The sequence below is a fragment of the Molossus molossus genome, unplaced genomic scaffold (assembly GCF_014108415.1).
Source record: "Molossus molossus isolate mMolMol1 unplaced genomic scaffold, mMolMol1.p scaffold_m16_p_7, whole genome shotgun sequence".
Classification (NCBI taxonomy): Eukaryota; Metazoa; Chordata; class Mammalia; order Chiroptera; family Molossidae; genus Molossus; species Molossus molossus.
Window position 1 is genome coordinate 89418650 of NW_023425401.1, and position 7199 is coordinate 89425848.

Below are 7199 nucleotides of genomic sequence, written 5' to 3' on the forward strand. Positions count from 1 at the left end.
TCTTCAGGAGCCTGCATGTCAGCGGTGGACCCCCACTGCTATGGGGGCTCTTCTGGTCATTCTGCCCATTGTTCTGTACCTGATCCTCTTCCTTCTTTGCCACCCCTTTGGGGGGCTCTTTTCGGACCTTATCCTCTGTCTCTTCTGGACAAGGAACTGGGATGGTTATTGGATGGTCCCGGCCTCACAGCCTTGACTACCTGCTCAGGTGGTGATTGCAGGAGAGAAAATCAGTGCCCGGGACAAGGGATATAGACGGTTGTCAAAGTTCCAGATATCAGGAGCAGACAGCAGGGGCTTCTCTGGAGGGTCCTTCCAGCTCACCAAGGGGAGGATCCCAGAGCAGAGTGCTTGTCTGCGGAAGAGGACAGGGCCTTCCCAGCGCCATGTAAAGGCCAGATGGTAAAGGCGCACGGTCCAGGTGCAACAGCCTGTGACCAGGGCCCGGCAGGTGCTGGAGCGGCGGGGTGGTCCTGGCTGGGTGGGGCATCATAATGGTGGACAGCAGATAGGTGCTGGCCACTGGGCAAGGGATGACGAGCGAATGACAGACAAAACTTAGGAAGCAAATTGTCCAAGAGCCAGTGGTGCGCAAAATGAGCCAAGGATGGAGTAGAAGATGGGAGAGCTTCTCCGTTGCTTCTCACCCTCTCAAGGTCTAGCAGGCGCCTGACTTCAGCCAGGCACTTGTGTGTCACAAAGAAAGCTGCTCCTGGGCTCGTGGGGGTGGGGCGTGTGGCAGGGGGAGGTAAACGCGGGGAGATGGGGTGGGGCGGGCACGTGCAAGTCCAGTGAATGAAGAGACAGGGCAAAGGGCGGAGGGCAATGCCCCAGTGGCTGGCCAACTCTTTCTGGACTTTTTAGGGCCTGGGACTTCCCCTGTAGGTTGCAGTTGTTTGGCACCAGATGGGCCACCGTGCAGGGACTGTTCAGGACCCTGGAGGCCCCAGATGCCAGAGCTCACCCTGCTTGGCACCTCTCTGCAGACCAGGATCCTGGAGGTCAAAGATCTTCAAAGTAAAAGACATGAAAAGTAACAGAAATGCCCAGAAAAAAACCTTCAAAATAGCATTTGAAGTACGTTGAGTTCTATCTCATGTTTAAATTTCTATACAACTGTTGTCTCAACCACTGAGACCACAGTGCCCTGTTACTTTTATTAAGTTGAATGACGCATTAAGGAAAAAAAGCAAAAAATGATATTGCCAGACAAAAATAAGTGTTATATCTTGTGTGACCATGAAAAGATCTGGATAGTCAGATTTAAAAGGGGATAGTCACTCTATATATGACAGAACCCCCCTCCCTTCATTCAGTTTTGCACAATGAGCATAAATTTTATTATCAGTTATTTGAATAAAGTTGAAATAATACTCATTGACTTAAAGAGTAATAGAACATTAAGAAGCTCGATTTTATGGACCTCCATTGACATGTTTTTCTTGACTATGTAGTATATATTTTAGAGGTTTTCTAACCGTTTAATTTACTGCTGAGGTGTGTGTGTGTGTGTGTGTGTGTGTGCACATGCACACGTGCTTGCAACCTAAACCCTGAATGCTGGCATTTATGTTACTATTCATCTAATTTTATTGAATCCCAAATTAACAATGTTTAAAGCACACAATGGCTTGATCACAGAATTTTGGACAAGAAAAACAGTGATGTTTTTCTAAATAAACACAGAAATACTGGGCATATTTTTCAAATTCATTCTCTAAGGAAACTGTGTAGAAGCTGGATACTAATATAAAAGATTAGTTAGAATCACTAAAAGAGTGTAAATGTAAAATAGCAAAAACTAAAAAAAAAGTTCTTAGAAATTAAGTAGTGTGCAGGAAGTCAGTAAGTCACTAAACGTAACATGTAGGCAGGCTACTGTAACCAAATTAATGAGCCAAACAGCTATGACACACAGATTTATGAGGTACTCTAAGTATTCGTTAGATTGTTGACCTTCTTTTTGCCAGCTAGTATCTAAGATTACTAAGGCTTCCTAATTAAGAGGAGGACCCTGGAACTGTGAAATCTATATCTTCTATTATTTTCTATATTATGAAGCCTATCTCTCTTAAACATGTTTCTGAACTTTGTTTTAAAAATAATAGTAACTTCTATTGTTGAAAGTATAAAAATCTAGTGCACTTCAAGAACTCTTGTTCAAATTACCATCTGAAAGTAATCTTCTTAGTATAGAATCACAGTGGCATAAAGCAAAAAGTTAATGTTATAAAATAACAACAAAAAAAATGGTTATTGAATTTAACCAAAAATAGAATCTATTGTTTACTTCAGCAAGAAAGATCTTTCATTTTCCTATATTGATATGCTTGTGCAGGATCAAACTTGTACATTTTTAATTGAATGGTTTAACAGTAGCAGTTGAATATGTGAGTAAAGAGAAGAGCTGTGCTGTTTGATGGGGAGCCATGGGACACGTGGCTCTGAGCTCTGCTAGAGTGAGTCCGACATTTCAGATGTCCTGTGGTGTAAAACACACACTGGATGTCATGACTCGGTTAGGAGAAAATGGAAAATGTCTCGATAATTGTATACTGAGTACATGGCAAAAAAGTACATTTAACACGTTGGTTGAACTGAAGTATATTATTAAAATTAATATTGTTTCATTTTTTTCCTTTTCAATGTGGCTACTAGAAAATTTAAACGTATGTATGTGGTTCCCTTCTGCGTCCTGCAGTGTGTTTCCATTGGGCAGTGCTGACCTACAGTCTGGGGAGACAGGATTTTAGGAGACTCACTCGCAGGTTGACTGTTCGCAGTGGTGCCCGGGATGCACGTCGTCTTTGTCAGGAGAAGGCCAAACATTTCCCGCATCAAGGAAATACAAATTATTTCAGTTAATGTTCCTTTAAAATAAAATGTTTATTAGTTATTTTCATCAACTTTCCCAGCTAATTTCTCAAAGTGTGATAAATATATATACATAAACTAGTCTTGTTTGTAAGTCAGTAGAAAATCAAATCACTAAAAATATGCATGTTTTTAAAAAGTATATTTTATCCATAGAAAACATTAACATTTTATTTCTTTTTCTTTTTAGTAATGTTTCTGAATACTTTTAAAGCCCCATGAGTATTTTCATCTTCATCGTGAATTTTTTTTAAAAATAAAGTTTGAAGAAAGACAAAATGAATCTCTCTTTGGAGCATCTGTCTTTCTCTCACAGGGAACACAAGGAAAGTTGCTTATAGAGAGCTGCACACTCACCACCACAAGTATATTTTATAAGGAGCATTTTCCACAAAAAGTTCAAAAGAGGCATGTTTCAATCATTTCAGAATAAACCTTTATTTTAAACTATGTATTTGAAATTTGAATAAAGAGAGTATCTATAATTTTCTTTTTATAGATGAGAAAGGTTTACCAATACTGGCATTCCTAAGATTAGACTAAAAAAAGATTAGACTTTGAAGGGATCCTTAAAACATCATATTGAAATGGACACCCAGTGGTAAAAAGTGGGAGAAGAGAAGTTTGTAGCAGGTGTATGGATTTGAATAAAAGCAGGTAAGGAAGTGAGGGCGGGGAGGAGTCCACTGCTGACCTCCAGAAGGAGGCTTTAAAAACAGAGCAGCAGATGGTCCCTAAAATGCTTCTTGCTTTGTTTTACAGGTGCTTAGTTGCAGAACCTCTGTCAGGTTTGGAGAAGGGTGTGGTCACAATGCATAACTAGTCCAGGGAGAAGTCAGAGAAGTGAGGGAAAGGGAAGGGCTGTCAGGGACGTGAGCAGCAAGGCAGTGGAGTGGTCTTTGGAGAAGAGACATGCTGTGGGGGAGTTCAAGGGGTGTGTCAGGGGCCCGTGGGACACTACATTTGTTTGGGACTAGGAAAAAGCTCATCCTCAACTGTTGTTTCTCAGAGTGTTAATTTTTCAAATAAATTGTTAAAATGAAACATTAGCCGAAGAAAATTAAAAGTAAAAAGTAAACACTGCATATACTGAAAGAGCATAAATTTAAACTAATCTGATAAAATAACACAAATTGTTGTTTCATACTTTTTCTAGTTCAACAGTATTCATTTTGTTCTTCTTCAACGTATGAATCTCTGAGGCCCACATTTAAGCTTGTCAAATTTGCAAACACATTTGTTTATCTTGGCCTAGGGCATTAACTACCTGTATAAGCACATATTATAATAGATATGAATTTGTGACCAAAGAAGAATATGAAAAAAATGCAATTGGCTCTATGAATTCAGAGTGCCAAAGTGGGGACTGGGGAAATGTTGTAGCACCTCAGAAGAGCTTTCAAAATTCCAAGGAAAATGTTCAAGTTCTTTACTGAGTTTCAGTGGCAACTAAGTATATAAAATATAAAGAACAGTTTTGGTGCTATGTATCCTTAATTCCCTAAACCATAACACCAGTGATGATGAATAAACTATAAATTTTCCATTGGTAATTGACTAATATAAGTCAGTGTTATAATTATTAATTAATATATAAAATTCTGAAAATGGATGTTAAAAAGCCATTTTAATGAGGTATACATTTTCTGATGGCATACCTATCTGGCATTCCTAACAGCAGGTAAAGAAGATCATATTTAAAGGCATAAAGCTATTATCCTGTAAAAGTTGCATACTATGACAAAAAAACCAAAACAACACAAAAATACAACAACTATATGCCAACATACTTGACAATCTGGAAAATATAAGTCCCTAGAAACATAATCTTCCAAGACTGAACAAAGAACAGACCAATTACAACCTAAAACAAAATCAAAGTAGTCCTAATAAACTCAAAGTAGTCCTAATAAAATAAAATGAAATAAAGTAAAATAAACTCCCAACAAACAAAATGCTGGACCAGATGGCTTCACTGATGAATTTTATCAAACATTTAAAGAAGAATTAACACATTCATGTCAAACTATTCCAAATAATTCAAGAGGAGAGAAGACCCCCCCCCACTGCCAAGATCATTTTATGAGCAATATTATCCTAATTCCAAAACCATATGAAGACATTACAAGAAAAAAAATTATATAGGCCAATATCCCTGATGAACAGTTACTAAAATCCTCAACAAAATATTAGCAAACCATGTTCAGCAATACATTAAAAAGATCATGCATCATGATTAAACGGGATGTATTCAGGAGATGCAAATTTGTACAATATCTGCAAATCAATAAACACAAAACACCACATAAACAAAATAAATAAAAAGCACATGATTATATCAATAGATGCAAAAAAAGCATTTGATAAAACCCAGCACCCATTTATGACATAAACTCTCAGCACGGTGGGAATAATGGGAACATACCTCAACATAATAAAGGACATATATGACAACTCACAGCCAGCATCATACTCAAAACAGCACTTCATTTATAATTAGGAGCAATAAGGATGTTTGCTCTCACTACTCTTATTAAACAATGTACTGGAAGTCCTAGACACAGCAATCAGACAAGAAAAAATAAAAGGCATCCTAACTGGAAATGAAGAAGTAAAACTGTCACTATGTCCAGATGACATGATTCTGTATATAGAGAACCCTAAAAATTCCACCAAAAACTACAAAACTGAAATGAATTCAGTGAAGTAACAGGATACAAAAATAAATATCCAAAAATTTATTGCATTTGTATATGTTAATAATAAACTAATGATAATTGAATAATAAACTAATAATAATTGAAATATAAGATTATAATCCTATTTAAAATTGCAGCAAATAAATAAATAAATAGATAAGGTACCTAGGGGTGAATTTAATTAACAACGTAAAAGACCCATGCTTGGCAAATTATATAACACTGAGAAAGAAACCGAAGAAGATACAAATAAGTGGAAGCATATACTGTGTTCATGGATAAGAAGAATTTATACCATTAAAAAGTACATACTACCTAAAGCAATCCATAGATTCAATGCAATTCCTATCAAATTACCAATGGCATATTTCACAAAAGTAGAGCAAATATTACAAAAGACCCTGAATAGCAACAACAATGTTGAGAAAGAACAAAGTTGGAGGAATAATGCTGCCTGACATCAAACTATACTATAAGGCCACAGTTATCAAAACAGCATGGTACTGGCATTAAAACAGACATGTAGATCAATGGAATAGAACAAAGAACACAAAAATAAACCCTTACCTTTATGGTCAATTAATATTTGACAAAGGAGTCAAGAACATACAAGGGGGTAAAGACTATTACATGAATGGTGTTGGGAAAATTGGATAGGTGCATGAAACAAATTAAATTAGACCACCTTCTTACACCATACATAAGAATAAACTCAAAATGGAGTAAAGACTTTAAACGTTAGACTCACCCACTTGCACTGTTCCTGTGGCCGCCTCTTCGCTCGCTGCAGCCTCCTCTGCCGCCGCGGATTCTGGCAGCTTCTTCGCCAGAGTCTTCGACCTCTCCCTTTTTGTACACATCCGCTGCATCGGTCACCGGCGTGCCCACCATGCAGAGCGGCCGTGGACACCAGCTCCGAGATCACCACCGGGGACTCAAAGAGAAGAAGGAAGCTGTGGAGGAGGCAGGGAATGGAAGGGACGCACCTGCTAATGGGAACGCTAATGAGGAAAAGGGGGAGCAGGAGGCTGACAATGAGGTAGGTGAAGAAGAGGAGGAAGGAGGGGAGGAGGAGGAGGAGGAAGAGGAGGCAGGTGATGGTGAGGGAGAGGATGGAGATGAAGATGAGGAGGCTGAAGCAGCTACGGGCATCCGGCAGCTGAAGATGATGAGGATGACGATGCTGACACCAAGAAGCAGAAGACTGATGAGGATGACTAGACAGCAAAAAAAGGAAAAGTTAAACTTAAAAAAAATAAAATAAAATAACAAAGGCCGCCGTGACCTATTCACCCTCCACTTCCCGTCTCAGAATCTAACGTGGTCACCTTGGACCAGAGGGTCCCGCCCGCCCGCCTGCCCACTGGGCGGTGCCACCCGCAGATGACGCGCACTCGCCACCACCCAACCGAAACCACAACGTGAATTTGCAACAGGGGAGGGAAAGAACCAAAACTTCCAAGGCCCTGCTTTTTTTCTTAAAAGTACTTTTAAAAGGAAAATTTGTTTGTATTTTTTATTTACATTTTATATTTTTGTACATATTGTTAGGGGTCAGCCATTTTTAATGATCTCGGGATGACCAAACCAGACTTTGGAGCGTTCTCTGTCCCACTTCTGCCTTTA

The 7199-nt window shown here is 38.9% G+C and overlaps 1 pseudogene; it reads left to right on the forward strand.

The window, feature by feature from the left end:
* The first annotated feature begins 950 nt into the window (after nucleotides 1–950).
* On the forward strand, nucleotides 951–6794 carry LOC118619689 (annotated as a pseudogene).
* The last annotated feature ends 405 nt before the right edge of the window (nucleotides 6795–7199 follow it).